General features: G+C 34.8%; 1 protein-coding gene across 2 annotated transcripts in view; it reads right to left on the minus strand.

Annotated features, from left to right (window-relative positions):
* Positions 1-16,079, minus strand: part of LOC129740482 (uncharacterized) — a 571,616-nt gene extending 555,537 nt beyond the window's left edge. For both annotated transcript variants that reach the window (XM_055732165.1, XM_055732166.1), the window contains exon 1: positions 14,962-16,079. The gene's annotated coding sequence lies outside the window, so the exon portion shown is untranslated. The remainder of the gene's footprint in view (positions 1-14,961) is intronic.
* Positions 16,080-22,329: the final 6,250 nt, after the last annotated feature.

The raw sequence follows: 22,329 nt of genomic DNA on the forward strand, positions 1-22,329 counted from the left end.
AACTTTTTTCTTTGTTTAGTTTCAGTTTAAGTGTTATTTTTATGGTCATTCAATGATAATTTCTGGATATTAAAAAAAACGGTCATTTCCCATGAAAAAGCCCGTATAGAAAAAATAGATAAAAACCCTATGAAATGGTTAAGTTTAAAAAAAAAAAGAACATGAGAACAGAACGAGGACTTAGAGAGTTGCATGAAGGTAAAATTTTGTTTGTTTTTGAGGCCAAAAAATATTGGGAAAGGTTTATAATTTTTGCCCCTAAATGTATGCAACAACATTGTCCATATTTTGAGCATTTTTGTTTTTGAAAAAAAATTGAATCCTTCAATTGCGTCCAAACAATAAATTACTGTTATCGATGTTTTGAGACTTCTGTGCTGAATGGCTTCAAAACAATAAATTTGAAGGTGTTGAGATACGTAAAAACTTTAGTGATCAAAGTTACCCCGAAACTCGAAATCTGGTTTTGTAACAAACATTTAATTATAACCACCAATGTCGATTGAATTTACTGCAATCAATGATCATGTTTAATACTCCTCACCTCAGTAAGGGTTTTAAAGCTTTTAGATATTAAGAAAAAGAAACCTCTTTAAAAATATTCAAAAATGAATGAAAAAAGTGATCAAAGTTCCCCCAGTTTACGGTACTAAGCTTTGAATTGACTAAAGCCATTTTGGTTGCAAAATCGAAGGGCACAAATTGACGCCATGTTGATGGATTCACAATGCAAGTACCGTAAACTGGGGGAACTTTGATCACTTTTTTCATTCATTTTTGATTATTTTGGAAGGGGTTGCTTTTTCGTAATACCTCAAAGCTTTAAAACCCTTACTGAGGTGAGGAGTATTATACATGATCTGATCATTGATTGCAGTTAATTCGAACGACATTGGTGGTTATAAATAAATGTTGGTTTCAAAATCAGATTTCGAGTTTCGGGGTAATTTGGATCCCTATGGTTTCTACGTATCTCAACATCTTCAAATTTACTGTTTTGATGCCACTCAGCACAGAAGACTCAAAACATCGATAACAGTAATTTTTTGTTCGTACTCAATTGAATTTTTCATCGTTTTCTTCCAAAAACAAATATACTCACAAGATGGACAATGTTGCTGCATACATTTAGGGGCAAAAATTTTAAAATTTTCTCAATATTTTTTGGCCTCAAAAACGAATGAAATTTTACCTTCATGCAATTCTCTAGGTCATCCCACTGGTCCTATGTTCTTTTTTTCTTCAAACTCAATCATTTGATAGGGCCTTTAGCCGTTTTTTCTATACAGGCTTTTTCATGGAAAATGGCCGTTTTTTTTTTTCAATATCCAAAAATTATCATCAAATGACCATAAAAATAACACCAAAACTAAACCTCAACCAAGAAAAAAGTTGAACTTTCACATTAAACAACCCATCCGTTCCTAAATGCTTAAATGTTATCAGGTGAGATGTTTGTTTGTGAGCCTTCAAAAAACCAGATATTTTAAGATTTCAAAATAACGTTTTAAGTAACAATAAAAATCTCCTAATAAAAACCAAATTTAGCTTATTTTCAACTAAATTTATAGGCTTTCAAGCGTAGTAAACAGTTTTCAGATATTTTGACTTAATACTTAGTCAATGATGATTATCTGCAAAAATTTCATGTTGATCAAAGTTACCCCGCTGATCACGGTTTACCAGTTTACGGCATTTGAAAATATTTTTTAGCCTATTTTTCATTAATTCCATCATGATTGACCATCAGATTTGACATGGCGCATTTATTTTAAGATACTATTTCATACACATTTTGCCCTAAATCTTTACTGGCATTAGAAAAGATGCTCATAATATGGTTAAAACATTGGTTTTTGGCTATCAATTTTACTAGATCATATCTCAATAATGCAATTATCATTTATCAACCATCAGGGTTGCTGGAAAAATAATTTAAAAAAACTCCTAACATGTTCAATAATAGCTTATTTAAAGCTTTGGTGACCAAAATTAAGCATAATGATTGGTCATGATGACGTTTCTAGGTTAGGGCCGAATAGATTTTGGCTTTAAATATTAGAGTTCCGGTGATGTTATAGAATGCGCTTAAGCTTTTTATGAAGATTGATGCTATAGTCCTGTACTACTGTCCTTTTTTTGAAATTTTACCCATTTTTTAAGTCATTATAGATACTGAGCGCGATAAGTGCCTTTGAGTATGAAAACAGTAATCAATGTGCACAAAATTTAGGCATAGGACAAGAAAATTTCAAAAGAATATTTATGATTGTCATGTAAGTCACATAACCTCCAAGACATTAACAGTATTTGATTAAATTGAAATATTTCGGTGTCATCTCAGATATCCAAAAATATATGACCCATTTCAATTGCCGATCTACTGGAGAACCGATTATTATTTTTCATTATTCAAAAGTAATTTGTTAAACATAAGAAAGGTTATTTCTCAAGATTCAATTTCCATCAAGAGATATTCAGTTTCCATTTTTAGTAATTGAGTATGTTGTCGTTGAAATTTATTAACTTACGTATGGAAATAAACTGACTTTAACAATAGTTCATTATTTGAAACATAAATTTGTCAAAAATCTAACTATATAGAAAAAATTATTGTAAAATGACTGTGAAAAAGCTTTTTTTTAAGTATGATATTAGATTCAGTAAAATCACAGCAAGTTCACGCTCTAGAGTCGGTGATAAAGGTATCTATTTTTCAGCGTTGTGACGCCACGAAAATTCTACTGTTTTTCAGTTCATGATTTCGTAAAACGTCGCATATTGTCAAAAATTGGGGATCTCTACAATTTTTTTTAGAGGAGTTCAATGCATTTTTCAGAATGAAATTCGGTTCAGTAGGTTGTGAGTTGCACCCGGGTAAATAATGCGTTGTGACGTCACGAAAATTGATTTACTTTTTTTTCTGAAACGTTCATGACTTCTTACTTCAACACTGTTATAGTATTTCTTCAAAACAAGTTTTACATAACAACGTGCTTCAATAAATGAATTCAATTATCAAGTTTTTAACGAAATTAAGGAACTTTTTTTTCGCAAAAACGCGGTTATTTTGAAACGTCTTTGATAAAAAAAAATTAAAACTACGCTTGTTAAACACTTAGTTCGAGAATAAACAAACAAAAATCATAAACATAAAATAATCATCATAAAGCAGATAGTTATCTGTGATTTGAATAAAAATCTGGCAGGATCTGTGATTTGAATACAATTCTTGCAAAAAGATTAAGTTCTTCTAAATTATATTTAAAAAAAACACTCTAATAGCTTCTATTATTTGTATCCATGAAATGAATGCAATGAGATTCAAAAAAACTTTAAACATGGTAAAAAAAAAGACTTTGATGGAAAATAAATTTCTCATTAAATTATTAAAAAAAAACTGTGCTTTATTGAAATTTCCATCTCGAAGAATGTTACTAGAATATCCTTATCGAACCCCGTGTTCACATTAAACCTCGCGAAGAGACTTTTAACTGAATTACAAGATTAAAATAAGAAGGTACTAGCACAAGGTCCCATTTGAACCAGAATATACCGTAAACTAGGGAAAATTTGATCAGCGGGGCAACTTTGATCAACATGATATTTTTGCACAAGATCATCAACTAAGTATATAGTTAAATTATCTGAAAACTGTTGACTACGTTTGAAAGCCTATAAATTGAGTTACACATAAGCTAAATTTCATTTTTGTTAGGAGATTTTTTAAACTATTAAAAATGTAATTTTCAAATCTGAAAATATCTGGATTTTGAAGGCTCTAAAACAAACATCTCTCCTGATCAAATTAATGTTTTTAGGTGCAAATGGGTTGTTTAACGTGAAAATTCATCTTTTTTCTTGGTTTAGGTTTAGTTTAAGTGTTATTTTTATGCTTATTTGATGATAGTTTTTCGGATATTGAAAAAATAACGGTTATTTTCCATGAACAAGTCCTTATTGAAAAAATAACTAAAAACCCCATTAAATGGTTTAGTTTGAAAAAAAAAACAACAGTGCGAGGACTTACGGAACTGCATGATGGTAAAATTTCATTTGTTTTTGAGGCCAAAAAATATTGAAAAAATGTTTAATATTTTTGCCCCTAAATGTATGCAGCAACAATGTCCATATTTGAGTATATTTGTTTTCGAAAGAAAACGTTGAAAAATTCAATTGAGTCCAAACAAAACAATACTATTATCGATCTTTTGAGCCTTCTGAGCTAAATGGCATCAGAACAATAAATTTCAAGATGCTGAGATACGGGAAAACCATAGTGATCAAAGTTACTACGAAACTCGAAACTCTGTTTTGTAACAATCATTTAACTTGAATCACCAATGTCGTTTGAATTTACTACAATCAATGATCATGTCCAATACTCCCCACCTCAGTAAGTGTTTTAAGGCTTTTAGGTATTACGAAAAAGCAACCCCTTCCAAATTAATAAAAAATGAATGAAAAAAGTGATCAATGTTCCCCCAGTTTACGGTACTACAGAAAGGGGTTTCGCAGAAAACCTTAAGTTTGTATAGAATTTTGTGGATTTTGTTCGGGATGAACAAAAAAAACAGTTTTTCACCATTTTTTTTTTAACAATCGATTTTTCTTTTATTTTGAGTATTTTAAAACTTTAATTATGACAGTATTTCATCTGAAGAACACATTTCGATTAGAGTTATCATAAAGCAGTTATTAAGCTTCAAAAACGGGTATAAAAGCGTCGATTAACGATCATTCATGTATTTTTTTGAATTGACCCTTCAGAAGCAAATTTTTGAAAATCAATTTCTTTTTTTCACCATAACTCTTATCGAAATGGGACTTTGGAATAAACTATTTGTCATATCGAAAGCTTTGTGAACGACTTTAATGAAATCAAATCAGCCGCTAGGGACTTCAGAAATTGGTGCTAAACTGGGTTTTCATGTTCCTTCCAAACAAAATTTCTCATAATTCCATACAAATTTAAGGCTAGGCTAGGGTCTGTTTTTAGGTTTTTAGCTTGCAACTCATAAGAATTTTATAAGTCGGCTGATTTAGGCACTCTAGTGTCCCTTAACTAACTTTTAAAAGATCGAAGGCCTTTGAAATTTTCATTTCTTTTTTTTCCCTTGCAACTAAATATTAAAAAGACTCAGAAACACATTCCAACGCTTTTACGAATTAAAAATTTCCTAGCATTAGTTCATTTCTAAATAATATTCACATGATCGCACAAATAAATTTCGAATGAAATTGATGTGCGCAGTGTTGCAAAGCTTATCAGCTTTAGATTCTTTTATTTTGTATTAGATTCTTTTATTTTTTTTACAAATTCTTTATTTGAAACGGCTTTTAGATTCATTGCCCTTAATTTTTTGGGATTAAAAAGATTGATTTTATCACCGAATCACATTATTTCTTGAGTTTCTAAGCATTTTTGGTAAACTAAGCATTAAACCAAAGATTTTTAAAAAATTAATTTTAAGATTATGCTTTGATATTTTTCATGCAGCTGTCCATAAAATTTCGTGACGTCACCACGCTGTTGTGAAGTCACGAAATTGAATCGCTCTAAAATAAAAACTCAATTTGAAATTTGATCGAATAGAAGAGCAGAAAAAATACAGGTTTGTAAAAAAACTGAAAAGTGGAAAAATAACGCGTTGTGACGACACGATTTCTTTTGCTTATAATTTGATAACAATTTGTTCAATATAATACTTTTTATTTCAAATTGTAGCGAATTAAATTCTGAACTTTGAGATATTTTATTTTTCAAAGAGCGATATGAACTGCAAAATTTACATACAATACATGTACCAAAAAATGTTTTACAAACGTTGTGACGTCATGCTGGAATGGGTCATAAACAGTAGAACCCTGCTTATCTGAGCTCTGGTTATCCGAGGTTCCGCGTTATCCGAGCCAGCATATTTATCCAAAATTTTTGTAAAAATATGTATATAGTTAAGCTAATAAATTCACGTTTATGACAAATGTAGAATCTGAACTTGTCAGAAACGTCTAATAAATAGAAACATAAAGTCCATGTAAGAACCGAGAATAGCGCTTGAATAATATGCAATACCAGAGCAAAAGTATCGGTTTTGAAGTTTTGTCAATATATTTTGTTTAATCTGAGGTTTCACTTATCCGGGGTGATCCCTCCCTTCTAATAAACATCCTTTTGCATACCATCCGGGCGCAAAGCCTGATTAATGTATGGATGACTAGGATTGCACAGGAGCTTAGAAAACTGGAGTTCAGATAAGCGGGGTTATACAGTTTAACGTTACTCCTGATTTTTTGAATAAATTGTCTCAATGTGCTCTTTTTGGTGTCGCGGGATATGGTAACTCTAGTTTAGACACCAATTCCGACTGAAACAACCACATCCGTGCTCAATTATAGGTACCTTAACTTTTTTTTAACTTTTTAAAAGGATTGAACTGAAAGTGAAAATATTTGGACTAAATTTAACACAGTTTCTTATCGTTCGACAGTTAATGGAACACGAGTGGGGTTGCCAGTTATGTCCACTAAATTGGATATTTTTTCGTTGGTTCCATTTTTATTGTATGATCCAAAAATAGACCACAGATACAGGTGCTCTAAGGGGTGGTTATTTTGCATTAAGATGAAGAGAAAATCGTCATAATGTATGCGACAATTGTACATCTTGGCTTGTTACAACTTGGTTTCTAAGACAGCGAAACATTTTATCCAATCTAGAACGTGTCAGATTGAAAAATAAAGTTTTATAACGTATATTTTTTTTAACTTTGACTGTAACTCCAGAGGGTGATGAAATCAGACTTTGACATATTGAACATACATATTTATGTATTTTGATCAGATAAACAACTTTGTCCAAGACATTAAAGCTCAAATTTGAATAATAAAAAAGTTGGAATTTTAATCTCGCTATCGGTGGACTCCTATGTAAAATTTTACAAATAGAATATGATTTTTTTTAAACAGAATAAAACTGAACAATGTTGCTGAAGACATCAAATGTCTTCATCCCAGGGCGCTATGAATTTCGTAATGTTAGATTGATGTTCTGCACTCAGGCAAATTCTTATGATTATTTTTATAATATACGTCTTATGAAGCGCCTTTTAAAGTGTAAAATTATTTTTCATAAGAGTCATATGAAATTCTTTCAATTTTCATACGAAGTGCTTATGAAAAATAGAACAAACGGCATTAAAAAAAATAAAATAAGGGGCCGTTCACATACCACGTGGACAACTTAGGGGGGGGGAGGGGGGTATGGAAATGTCCACGCTTGTCCACGGAGTGGGGGGTAGGGGTTTGGGTCATGTCCACGTGGACATACTTACTTTCAAAATATTTTCTAAAGGTGAATAAATATTAAGATGTTTAAGTTTAAACAATAAGTAGCTACTTTAAGGGGGGAGTGTAGGGTCTAACACTTTCAAAAAAATCGTTTTTTTTTTATTTTTATATTTTCTTATTGTAAAACATTTCAAGAACGTTGTGTCAAATTTTCAAGTCAATTAGAGCAAAACTGTAGAAATTATAGGCCTTTATCTCCTCCTATCTAATACTGCAAGAAAGCAAGAGCAGCACTTTTTTAAAGTCCGTGGACATCGTCATTTGAAAACTACTTATCCGATTCTTTTCAAATTTGGAACATATTTTCTCTATATAAAATACCAGACCCCAACGTTTTTCTTTTTTGATTTTTTTTACTTTGGGGAGATTTTACAGGTGAAAAATGGCGAATTTTTCCGTGAAAAATCGTAGTTTTGACTTCAAACAGCCACAAAAATTTCATAAAAAAAATTTTAAGTTAAATAAAAACGTTGGGGTCCAGAAAAACATCTATTAAAAATATTTTGCTCTGACTTTTTGACCTCAGATGATTTTGAGCTGAGATACAGTGTCCACCGCAAATCCTGTTTTCTAAAAGGCATCCTCGAAAGTGCTCCGTCACCGGCTCATTTTTCTATATTTTTTTTCGAAAAAATTACTAAATGTTCTTTTAACAATGCTTTGTATAATGCAAAAAATTTGAATACATTTGTTTGAACGATAGCTCTAGAAAAAAAATCGTGAAAATGGGGTTTTTTTCACACCCGTTAGACCCTACCTCCCCCCCCCCCCCCCCCCCCGCCTTAAACCAAGTGATAAATATGCTAATAGAGAAATTTAAAATTTAAATTTTTTTTATATCAGGAAATTCTTATTGGGTTTTACAAAATCAGCCATTTCTATAACAAAAAGGCAAAAAGTGATGTTTTATAACTGTCAAATTAAGGGTATTTAAAATTAAAACTTTTTCAAATGTGTCCACGTGGACATCCGGGGAGGGGGGTAGGGGTTTGCCAAATGTCCACGCTTGTCCACGGAGGGGGAGGAAGGGGTCAAAATTCTCATTTTTCTGTCCACGTGGTATCTGAACGGCCCCTAAACACATTCATTCATGTTTGAATTGAAGAAGTCTATTTTTTGTGAACGTCAAACGTATTTGTAAGCTCAAATTTGTTTTTTTTTAACTTTTCAGCACATCGCGATTTTCTTGATTTTATAATCATAACCCAACAAACATTTTTGTAGCTTTATTCTAATGCTGTTTTGATATACCGTAATCCGGGGTAATATTGATCACTTTTTTTCAATATTTTTCGATTATTTTTCCTGTTAAGGGGAATGTGGCATGTTTCATATTTTTAAAACCAGTACTGGACTCCTATGAACGTAAAACATGGTTGCAGAAATTTATTGGAATACTTTAATATTGATTTAAAAATCGATTTCGTCGATGTTTAGGAATTCATGCTTTGGGGTTACATTGATCAGTCTCCATTTTGACAGTTTTAACGAGTTTTCTTGATCAGAAAGGATACAAAACAGCTTCATAATTGTTTACAAATTCTTATTTAGCAATTTTACCTTGCGTTTTAAAGTTTTCTTTTAAAAACATTTATAATCTAAATCAACAATGATGCTGCATACATCTAGGGGCAAAAACTATAGTTATTGCTAAATAGTTTTAGCTTAAAAATACAAATAAAATTTTACCTTTACACATACAATTTTCATTTTCATTTTTTCTTCAAAGTTAATCATTTGAAAGGATTCCTATCCATTTGTCCAATTAGGACTTACTCTTGGAAAATGCCCTTAATTTTTAAATATCTATAAAAATAGCACTATAACTATACATACCCGTTCAGGAGGGAAAAATAAAATTATATCAAGATGAGATATTTTGATACTAATTTTTTTCTATCTAAATGAGTTATAATTCAGTACTCGTAGGATGTTAAAATATCTCAAATTATATCAAAAAATCTATACGATCATAGCTAAATTATATCAGTTTTTGATATGCTCCTATAAAGATTATATCTGGTTCAGATAGCATAGTTTGATATTAGGCAGAACAAATCCTATCAAATTGTAACTTATCAAAATATGAATGCTTCGAAAAAATTTCTAGTGAAATTTCAGTAACCCACACTATTTGCTGATATCATGCTCCATTTATGGTATCCCGATCAGGAGAGCATATCAAAATAATAACTCAAACGTATCTCACCAAGATATTTACATCTGATTCAGTTATAATTAATTACTCAAACATTTTGATTTAAAGGTTCTCCAATCTGAATTATATCTAATTCTGATTGACAGACTTGAATGGCGTTGAGCTCATTTTCAATGATAAAGATGTTTTTCGGATTGTCCCAAAATAAAATGATTATATCTAATTTTGATATACGTGCAACTTTTTCTGAATCACGGACATCGAAGTCAAAGGCCCAAACTGTACTTTGATGCGAGTTCCGCTCAACAGATTCATAAAATTGAATCGATTTTTTTGGGAAACCAAAAATGGAGCATGCCTAAAGCAAATAGTGTGGGTTACTGACATTCCACTAGAAAATTTTCTCGAAGCATTCATATCTTGATAAGTTATAATTTTGATAGGATTTGTTCTGCCTAATATCAAACTATATGCTATCTGAACGAGATATAATCTTGATAGGAGCATATCAAAAACTGACATAATTTAGCTATCATCGTATAGATTTTTTGAAATAATTTGAGATAGTTTAACATCCTACGAGTACTGAATTATAACTCATTCGGATAGAAAAAAATCGGTATCAAAATATCTCATTTTGATATAATTTTGTTTTTCCCTTCTGATCGGGATCCCAAAAATTGGATTCAATTCCATGAATCTGCTGAGCGAAACTCATAAAAGTACGGTTTGAGCCGTTGACTTCGATGTCCGTGTTTCATGGAAAGTTATATGCATGTCAAAATAAGATACGGTTATAAAATATTATAACAATTTGATACAAATTCTTTATGCCAATCAAAATAAGATATAACCAAGATTCAAAAAAATAAAAGTCGAAAATTAAGAGAACAATATTCTAACTGAAAAAGATATAAATATCTCGTTGAGATATATTTAAGTTCTTACTTTGATATGCTCTCCTGATCGGGTATACAAAGAATAAAAGCTGTTCTTTCACATTCAACCACCCGTTTGCTTCTAAATACTGTTTGGTATCATCAGGAGAGCTGTTTGTTGGCGATCCTTGGAAAAAATAGATACTTTAAGATTTTTAAATAACATTTTTACTAACAGGAAACAATTTCAAATACAAACCAAATTTTGTCTATTTGATACTCAAATAAAAGGCTTTCAAACGCAGAAAACAGTTTTCCAAAATTCAAACTATAGACGAAGTTATTGATGATGATGTGGAAAAATTTATTGTTGGTCAAAGTTACCCCGTTTTACGATTCGTACCATATACATTATAGAAAGGTCGTATGAAAGTTGTAAAAACAGCATTTACCTACCAAAGTGGAGGCATTTTACATACATTAATTTAATTTCTTTCTTAATTTTTCATTTCTCTCATTGGTCAATATCTCTCAAATCCCATCTGATTTTTAAGCCATCTGGATGCACTGCTGGTTGCAGAAAGAACATGACAATGATTTTCTCACTTGAAACCCGCCCGATCAGGAGGGAAAAGCTAAATTATTTCAAGATGAGATATTTTGATACTAATTTTTTCCTATCTAAATAAGTAATTATTCAAAACTCGTAGGATGTTAAAATATCTCAAATTATACCAAAAAATCTATACGATCATAGCTAAATTATATCAATTTTAGATATGCTCCTTTCAAGATTATATCTCGTTCAGGTAGCATAGTTTGATATTGGGCAGAACAAAACCTATCAAAATTATAACTTATCAAGATATGAGTGCTTCGAGAAAAATGACTAGTGGAATGTCTATAAACCATATTATTTGCTAAAATCATATTCCATTTTTCGTTTCCTAAAAAGATCCAATTTTAAGGATCTGTTGAGCAAAACTCATTAATGTACGGTTTGGTAGGTTGACTTCGATGTCCGTGTTTCAGAAAAAGTTGTACATATATCAAAATAAGATATAATCATTTTATTTTGGGACAACCCGAAAAAATTCTGCATCATTGAAAATTATCTCAACCCCATTCAAGTCTGTCAATCAGAATAAGATATAATTCAGATTGGAGAAACTTAAAATCTGAATTTTTCAGTACTTAATTATAACTGAATCAGATGTAAATATCTTGGTGAGATACGTTTGAGTTATTGTTTTGATATGCTCTCCTGATCGGGCGCGCAGGAGCAAAATCATATCAAAATTTAGAAACATGGTGGACTTTCTATCATATCCGATTTAAACTGAGTTCAGACGACATTTTTTACGATCTTTTCACTATGCAGTTGCAATTGCGATTCGCATCGCTATTTTAAACGACTTAAGTTATCATCTCTTATGCGATTTCATGTTTTCTGGGTATGTGCTATGAAATTAAGCTTCTCGTCAACTTGTATTCCTTAGTATTTTACCGGACGCACTCTTTCGATGGCACAACGATCAATTAGCAATCCTGGCCAGACTCTTATTTGACGATTACCAATAACCATCTAGCTGGTTTCATAAATATTCATGTACAATTTTTGTTTTGAAATTTCAGAAACATTTGTCAAATCGGCATTTGCTTTTTGGATAACAAACTCTAAGCCCTCGTCACTCCAGTAATAGACTAAATCATCTGCAAACAGTTACGACCGCAATGTAGACAATGTGTCATGTTATTGATGTACAATATCAACAACAAAGGACCAGAAACACTTCCTTGGGTAACACCTAGATTATTTTCTCTACATTGTGAATGCTATGTTTCATATTTTGTTCTCCGCAGTTTTTTTATTTTAGAAGTCTTTAAACCAATTTAGCACTGATCCGTTGATAACTATTCTTTCCAATAATTTTACAAACTTTGACAGATATGTCGTTCCAAAAGCTCTCTTGAAATACAGAAACAGAACAACTGTGTAACTACGTTATAAAGTGATTATTCACCGTAATGAATGTTTGTTATTTGATTTATCGGTTAGAAGTGATGTCCTTTTTAGTAGGGACATCCTAAGATAATGAAATGGATGGATAGAAAGTAGAAGAAATGTAAGATGGTGGAAATGAGCGGGTAGAATTTATATAAAAGCATTACCATCACATATTAAATTGTTCGTTTGAACTGCAAGTTTTTCGCCTGTGGGGTGAACCACGCTAGGCCTACTAATGTGTGGTAGTAGATGCAACCCTATCTGTATCTACCACTTCATAGTAGTTGGCCAGTGCGGAACAAAAATTTGATATGTGATGATAATGCTTCTCAATAAATTCTACCCGCTCATTTTTACTATCTTCCATTTCTTATAACTTTCTTTCCATCTACAAAATTTCATTATCTTAAGATGTCCCTTCTTAAAAGGACATCACTTTTCACTGATAAAGCCGATAAATTAAATGTGTAACTACCGTTTTCAATATTCGTCTTCCAATTCTGAAGTATCAAGTTCACTGCAGACTCCGTTGAAAGCTGCTTTTTGAATCTAGATTGATTTTTAACTGTTTATTTTAGAACCTTTTCTTGTATATCCAACATGTTTGTCGAACGAAACAATTAATCCTCTCTGGCATTTTTCTGTTTTTCAATTGGAACAACAGTCGAATACTAATTTCTTTCAACTGATTTGCTTATACCGGTAAAGACTCCTTAAAAATATCTAAAGAGACGCTGTCGATACCAGCCGTGGACAGGGGTGCCAGGTGGTTTTGTCAAAAAATCAGGACAACGCGAAGAAAAAAATCAGGATTTTTCAGGACACCCAAGAATTTATCGAAACAATATGCAGCTCTTCTTAGATTGCATTAACAAAGGCGAAATACAGGTGCGGTATCCGCCCTAATTTATGCAACAGACTTCAGCAGCTTCTTAGCTGGCATGCAGTTCTTACCGAAATACACCATTTAAATATCATCTGAACCGAAGAATACCATCGAAAAAACGAGTTTTACCTGTTTTATCACAGATTTGTTCAAAGTTTTCAAAGTTCGACTACAAATTCGATTATAATTGAGATTTTTTTTTTTAAATCAAGACAATTCATTACATTGTGAGACAAATTTTCAAAAATCAGGACAATTCAAAAGTTTTTGAAAAATTAGGACGGTCCCTCGGAAATCAGAATAAATCCTGATAAATCTGGACATCTGGATATCACATCGGTATCGATTTTTCAAAAGGGCGTGTGTGCCAAATGTAAACAAATCAAGTTATGAGCAGGGTGAAAAAGTACGTTCGAAAACCAACATTTTGAACCTACTCACTTGTTTGATGGATGATTTGTGATCGAGTTATTGAGAAAACAAAATAATATTTTTGCTGGGAGCTTATGGAGTTGTCAAACTGAAAATGCGATTTTCGCGAAACAGCAATGTTGGCGCATTCGCTCTTTATTGAAATCGATGCCGATATTTTTCGCGATTTCGTTAAATTCTTAAAAACCTATTGCTTCAAATAAACTGAAACTTCCACCACCACCACGAAGATGCTAGAACTTGCCGAAATGTTGTCATGGATTTCCATAACACTGTTAATGAAGAAGTCATCAAACTTTTCTGCAATTTCAGATCCATCTGTGATTTCAACGCTGTCAAACGAGACCGAATCTTCTTTTGCAGCATTTGGATTTACTAATACATAGTTTCATCGTTTCCCATAGCAGTTTTCCATATATATTTTTTTTATCCCAGCTCATCTTTAAGTGATCGACTTTAACTAGCTTGGTATTGGAGACATTTTTTTTAAGAACTGAATCGTTGTTGTCACTTTGTAAAAGTATAGTGGATGTGTGTAAGTATATTTCAGCTGACGCTACTTGTTCTCTTGAATTATATTGTCAGCAAATGAGATTTCTACTTATTTTGGTAACTGAATGAAAAATGAAGGATTATTTTTGATGAACTCAAAATAAATTGCTCGATTGATTAATTAAACATAAACAAACGTTTCGAGCTTTCGCAGGTTCCAAGCAATAAAAACCCATTACAGAATTTCTCGAACCACAATGGAGCAGTAATTTTTAACCTTTTTTTAAATTTTAAATGATCATCGAACTCACCAGGGATTGAACTTTGTTCGAGCAGCTTTTAAAGCACCCAATTACAAAAATAACAATAATTTTGATGGAACCAGGCACCCCGAAGTGCACCGTTTGAAATTAACTCATCTCGGCAGCTGCCGCCGTTGAATAGCTGCTGTTGGGCCTTGTCTGAGGTTTTCACCAACACACCCACACATTAACCCTCGATCGACCCCCTTTGAGGGAACATTTCCCCACTCGATTTCCATACAAATAGCAAATATTTACATACTCGCTGGATGACAATACGGCATAAATGAATTTCAATTACGGGTCCTTCTGGCCTCGTTGACACAAACAGGGAAAAAAACGGAAAAGATAAAACAAAAAAAATGCAAATTGTTGAAAAACACAGACATTGAAATACACGGGAAAAATTTCGTCAAAATCCAGTGCCAACGCAAGGGATTTGGAAAATTGCCTACCGGTGTGGGTTTGCTCCGAAATTTATCCCAGTTGGAATGTTTTTTTTGCTGGTGCTGCCACTGGTTCCGGTTCTAGTGGGAGTCACTGTGCGATGTCTGCTTCCGTTTACGAGCTGCCGCTGTTTTGATGCTGATTTTTCACAGTTTCATTAGCCTTCCGCTTCCGGCGTTCATTCACCTCCAATTGGGCTGCCTCTCGATACAAACTTTTGCCAGTGCGTGCATCAATTGTAAAAAAAAGAAACCCTGATAAAAAGTAATATCATTCACCTCACTATTTCACTTTTATTTCGGATTATTTTATTTTGATTTCAACAGCCTGATTTGATTTTTTTTTTTTTTGAAAAGATTTCACTCAAGCCAGAAGGGTGCACTTTTAAAATTTCTCTTCAAACTATGATTCTTATTGAGATGTTGTTTATCACACAGTTACACATGTAAGCTCTCTTGAAGTTGCTTTCTTCCCTTTTTAACACCTGAGGATGATGCGATCTGCAAACACGTGCACTTGCCCCTTAACTCACTCTCCTTACTGAGCTGATCATCACTAACTGTAAATGAGCTTCCTTATCTCTCACTCTCGAAAAAGGTAGCCCAGCTTTTTCAATCTGCAACAGTGAACGGTTAACACTTCTCGATTTCACGCTGAGAAATTTCTTCGTATCAACAACACTTTATGAGCCTTAAATCACGGATATCTTGGATCCGGTTCCAGATGGGCAGCTTATATAATCGGTGGTTCGATTCACCACACCTACTTCACAAAACATTCGTCGAAGCCCCACCCAAACAGCTGATAAACCTCAACAAGTTATACCCCGACCAAACCGGAGAGATTAAAGCTTAGGAACCACTGACCCACTACTCCACGATATATGGTCGTTTTCACAAATCCAACTGTGTTAACCTCAAATACGCGAAATGCACCCCCGAAAGAAGCACGTTAACTCCACGGCTGAACCACACGGAACGACGAAAACACACGGCTAGAACGATTCCCGACGACCGCACGTCCTAAACGACCGGCATCCGATTCGCATCTGAAACAACCGAACAAGAAGCCAATGTCGCACGACCGAGATGTAGGGCGGAAGAACATTCGCAGCGCTCCAAGTTGCTGCTGCCACCGGGTACAGTTGTAGGTCAGTCCAGTGTCGATTGGTGCTGCTGCTGTTAAGTGCATATTCGAACCGAGAACCGAAACACGAACGAAACCCGAGCCCCAACGACGATGTACGATCGGGAACGGAGCCGAAAGTGAAACGGTGAGAAAATGGAACCACGAGGAAACGCGGAAAGCAGAAAACGGACCAACAGTCGTCAACAGAGAGCGAGTTTTTCCAAACAACAAAAACAACGAGGTTCCTCTCTCCCTTTTTGGTTCGATAGCAAATTGTGGCAGGTCGTGTTTTTCCCGCGACCCGAATTGGAGGATGTCAGCTGGGGAAATGGAAAGTTTTGTTTTTCTTGGGTTCCGTTTTGCTGTTGATGCTGGAAGATGTTCGGGTTCGATTGGATTTGAGGAAAGTGTGGAAAAGCGTGTTCAAGTGTTACGTGGCGTTATGATCCGCGGTCTGAATCTAGAAGGCCTGATCTAGAAAACTGAAAAAATTAAATAGGAAACGTCAACCTACTTTCGATCTAGAGTTCTAGAGCCTACTTTGGTCCTAGAATGCTGAAAATAGGGAATAATTCATTTTGCTATCATAAATCTATGCAAAAAATGAACTCTTATTCTGCCTTCATCCCATCATACATTGTTTTGCCTTCAAATTAAATTCTATACCAAAATTAGCTGACTGATGTTGATACCAATAAGGTATCAGCTTGCTGTCAAATAAAAATATATGAAAGCTTAATTATGCCTAATTTTGCTCTCGTACAAAATTTATTTATTTTTTTTTTTATTTATGTTAATGTCTTTGATAATCACCATACAGACATATCTAAAACTAAACACAACAACACAACAAAAATTCTGTTGTCGAAGTTGTCTCGTTGGTGCGTGAATGTTATTTTTTATAGCAGTTGTGGGCAGTCTATGTTATTCATTAACAGGTCAAAGACAAACATTCTTTGAATGTATGTCCGTCTGCAATGAAGGGTTTCGAGGGATAATAAAGTGCATCGGTGGTAGTCTAACGGCATCATTCCATGGCAATCGTCGTAGTGCATATCTCAAAAACTTCTTCTAAACCCTTTCAATCCTTTCGGTTTGTTCTTCCTGATAAGGTGTCCAGACTATCACGGCATATTCCAATACACTACGAACCAAGGCACAGAAAATCGCTTTGAGGCAGTAAATATCTTCAAAATTAGCAGTGTTTCTCCGGATGAAACCAAAAATGGCAAAAGCTTTTGCGGTGGTGGCGGCTATGTGTTCCGTAAAAGTCAGTTTGTGATCAAACACAAGTCAGTTTGTGATCAAAATCTTTTATAGAAGTCACTCTCTCCATTTCTTCTGTGTCCATGGTGTAAGCAAAGCGTATGTGTTCTCTTGATTTATGGAAAGTAATACATTTACACTCATTCGGGTTAGCTATCATCCCATGTGACCTGCACCAATCCAAGAGTATCAAGATGTCAGCTTGAAGTGCTGCACAGTCCACAAGTAATCCAATAATTCGGTATATTTTAAGATCGTCCGCGTACATCAACTTCGAAGATTTGAGTATCCAAGCAAGGTCGTTCACAAAGAGTATAAAAATGAGTGGGCCCAAGTGGCTTCCCTGAGGAACGCCGGATGGAACATCGAACGGCTGAGATCTGATTCCTCGTAAGTTTACAAATGCTTGGCGTTTCGTTAGATAAGAGTACAGCCACGATGTGGACCACGGCGGGAAGCCAAAGCCTGTGATTTTTTGAATTGCTAGCTCGTGCGGTACTTTGTCGAATGCTTTAGAGAAGTCCACGTTAACATCATTAAATGCTACCAACCAGTTGGCTGTGGCAGTGGGAAGTATTTTGAGAAATCAGAGTGAATAAGCAAAATCTCATTTCTCAACTGGCCAAGCCAAAGTTTAAAAAGGAAACACTATGGCTGTGGAGAATATGGCTTATACTACCTATTTTTTTTTAAATCAGGGATGATAAATGTTACAAATGTCGTTTGACCTTCACACGGAAAAAAGTCGCAGTCATCTGACTGGGTGGTCATATAGCTATTTTGTCTTTGTTCCTTTTTGCGAATATCGTTCCAAAAGAATGTTACTCGAAAAAAAGTCGAATGACATTCGGAAAGAATGTCACAACTTGCTAAAAACAGCGAGACGGTTAAGGAAAAAAAATGTTATGACCGTCCGAGAAAAGTCGGCGATAGTTAGAATGGCATTCTTTATCGGAAATGTTACAGTGACATCGACATGTTAAATGTTACGAAATCTCAATCGTTACATTAATTGAAATGTTATGAATTTGACTGTGGCGACCGCTTTTAATGCAAAGGAAATTAAGACTATAGGATTTAAATCAATTTGATTAGTAGATGACTCCAATATTAATTAGTTGCGGTGTCTTTGGGGAGATTAAACGCAAAATTAAAACAAATTAATGATGATTAACGGCACTAGAACCGCAAGAAATTAGTCTAGCTCCGATTCCAACTTGCGATCGGTCAAGTGAAAGGGTTGGACTTGTAGGTGACGAAAATAAGTGTCGTGAGTTCGTTAGTATAAGCAACTACTGTTAGTACCGGTAGAAGTTAATTTTGCTCCGATTTCAACTTGTTGCTTTAGCAGTTATCTAGTATTAGCTAGTACAAGGTAGTACACAATAATCTCACATTGTTCAACCATAGGCAATAATTCTGGTGATCAATAATAGCCAAAGTTTTCATCAAGATCAAACTTATGTTCGTACAATATTTTTTTTAAGGTTGGATTTCTTGTTTGTTCATATCCTTATATTGATTAAACACAGCTATTCTCCTTATTTTCTACTTATTTTTGATAACATTGAAAATTCAAAGACGGAAATGAAATGACACATGTAAAAATTATTCTTGGAGATCGTTAGAATCGGCAGAAACATCTCCATGGATCTGTTCGAGTTCGATTTTCTGTAAACAGAAGTGCAAATACACTTAATGTTCGCTCAACGGAAACTTGGTTACTTGGCACAGCTAGCAACACCTCAGAACAGTCAATATAGAATCTGTGTCACGGAACACAGACTTTTGGAAATCTTCATCGAGTTCTAAATTATTTTGAAAAATTCGTGCGTATTATCAAGGCTAAAATGATTATGTCAATAAATATTTTTAACTAGCTGACCCGGTAAACTTCGTTTTACCCGTTCCTTAATAAATCATTGGAAAATGTATCCAGTTCTTTAACTACTTCGTGCTCGTGAATCAGTTTTCGTGAAAATCGTCTTCAAGCTGTTCCAGTTTTGTCCCGTTTCTAGTTGATTTTGTATAGTAGCCCGCCTTCCATAAAAAGTGAGATTCTTAAAACTATTATACAAATCATCTCTGACCCGAAAAATCCTCGAATACCAAATTTCAATTCATTACGACCAACCATTCGTACGTGATGGTGTTACAAAGAATACGCCTCCATTTTTGTATATAAGATGTGGAAAAGATATAATTTTGTATGGGGACTCCCCTTCCATAAAAAGTGAGATTCTTGAAACTATTATACAAACCATCTCTGACCCAAAAAACCTTCGGATGCCAAATTTCACTTCATTCCGACCGACCATTCATACGTGATGTTGTTACAAAGAAAACGCCTCCATTTTTATATATAAGAGAAGATATCGTAGTCTATAAATAGAAAGACCAGGTCGTCCTGACTATGGAAATGAAAAATCTTGGGAAGATGCTCAACTTACCAAGGCTATTATGCGCCTTGAATATTTAAAACCAGGAACGATCCAAAAAAAATCCGTTGTGGGAAAACCACACTGCTTCGGGCAAATGTACTTGATCTGTGTGTAAATCGGTAAAATCGTTTATTTAAAAAATCAAATTAACTTTCTTTTTCAAGTTTAATTAGTATAAAATTCAGGTAAAATATTCAGTTAGGCGTCCGCTTTTCCAAATCCGAATTGCCGGGCCTTACGCTTAACCCCTGCCATCAGATTCTGTACAGCCATCTTCTTGTCCACCTTCTTCGCCGCAGAAAGCCAGTTTGCTTTGAACTGCTGCTCGTCCTTAGCAGTTTTTTTGGTCTTCTTTAGGTTCCGCTTGACAATAGCCCAGTATTTCTCAATTGGGCGGAGCTCTGGCGTGTTGGGAGGGTTCTTGTCCTGCACGTTGTTGGCAGCGTACCACTCCATGGCCTTTTTACCGTAATGGCAAGATGCCAAATCCGGCCAAAACAGTACGGAACAACCGTGTTTCTTCAGGAAAGGCAGCAGGCGTTTATTTAAACACTCTTTCACGTAAATTTCTTGGTTGACAGTCCCGGAAGCTATGAAAATGCTGCTTTTCAAGCCACAGGTACAGATGGCTTTCCAAACCAGATATTTCTTCGCGAACTTTGACAGTTTCATGTGCTTGAAAGTATCTGCTACCTTTCCCCTTCCTTTTGCCGTATAAAACTCCTGTCCCGGAAGCTGCTTTTAGTCGGCTTTGACCTAGGTTTCGTCGTCCATTACCACGCAGTCAAACTTCGTCAGCATCGTCGTGTACAGCCTCCGGGATCGCGCTTTGGCCATCGTATTTTGTTTATCATCGCGATTTGGAGTCACTACCTTCTTGTAAATCGATAGTCCGGCTCGTTTTTTGGCTCGATGCATGGTTGTAAACGATACACCCAGCTTATTTGCGGCATCTTGGAGAGAGAGGTTAAGGTTTCGCTCGAAACAACCGGCAACTCTCTTTGTCGTCTCAGCGGCTTCCGGTTTTCGATTTCACCCCGATCCAGACTTCCTGGCTGTCGCCAAACGTTCCCCAAACACTTTAATTACATTTGTAACGGTTGATTTGGCAAATTTTAGCGATTTTGCCAGCTTTGCGTGCGAGCTAAATTTTGATACGCTGCTCTTCTTCCTTGGACGGCATTTTGACAACTGAAGAGTGAATTCCAAAATCAAAATAGGAGCAACATTCTACACACACACCTTCAAAATGAGGGGTGTTCAGGTTTTTTGAATGCAAAGCTGAAAGAAATACGTCAAGTTGATATTGACCAAATTTTGACCGTATCACCCTTTATAAGCGTTTTTCATAGTCAACACTGTCACTAGGAGTCAAACAGCTCGCTCAAATCCGTCAGCGACCGAATTTCGCAAGAATTGGCAAGTTCATTCGCTTGTAAAAGAAAAACACATCTGAACGCACCAGCAAACCGTAGCAAAAGGATTGAAAGGCCTTTTTCAAATGTATCCCGTTAAGCTAAAAAGTGGATTCCGGTTGCTTACTGGAGATGATGGTTTCACCAGCCTACATCGTGTTAACTCAATGGCGAATCGGGCACGCTGTTCTCCCGCTTGGATTGATACAATGGATATCCAAACAATGGCCCTGATACTTCTTTGTGCAAGCCGCTTGAAAAATGGCGAGAAGTTGCGCGTAAATTCCGCTGGACCACTACTATCCTGGTGACGACACCAAATTTATGTTGTAACACGGTCAGATCGGTCAGATCATCCAGGTTCAATGACCACAAAGAAAAACACGGCGATTAGGATCAAGCGGCACGATGAAATCTCGATGTGATTTATTGAGCAGCACAAGAACAAGTGAAGCCCCATAATAGACTATTCGTAAACAAGAAACAAATTGGGTGACAATAGATTATCATGAACAATAAATAAAACTTTCTTGTTTAGGTGTAGATGAGTCAACTGACATTGCAAGAAGTACAACAGAATTGGGAAACCTACATCAACTGGGTCATTTAAATACACCTCATCAAACATGCTTTTACTAAAAAGGACATCGCATTTCACGAATAAGACGGGAAAATTAAGTAACAAACATAAAATAACGGTGATTTATCTCTGATGTCTTTAGCGATTAGATTATAAAATTTAAACATAGGTTCCGCACGATTACCTCGAAGATATTTTTATTAGGTTTCAGCTTCCGAATATTGTCCAGTGATTCTGCTGACAAGTGAGTTCTGTGGTCAGAAAATATTAAAGAAAGTGCGCTGACTGTCCTCTCTTCTGCAACTTGATGCGAAGGTGCAGCAAGCACTACAAGCGCAATCTCATACAAATCCGGAAAGGAGTTTCTTTTAGATTTCCAGTAAGCTAAAACGTCTATGGAGTAAGGCTTACGATTCTCGCATTCGAAAGTACGTAGTTGTGCTTTGAAAGTACCTTTGTGCTCATTGATCTGAAGGATGGCCCATTTAGCTTTTCTGTGACGTAATCATCTATACATGAATCTTGTTTAGGCACACTGTTGGGATG

The sequence above is a fragment of the Uranotaenia lowii genome, chromosome 1, assembly GCF_029784155.1.
Source record: "Uranotaenia lowii strain MFRU-FL chromosome 1, ASM2978415v1, whole genome shotgun sequence".
In the NCBI taxonomy this organism is placed as follows: Eukaryota; Metazoa; Arthropoda; class Insecta; order Diptera; family Culicidae; genus Uranotaenia; species Uranotaenia lowii.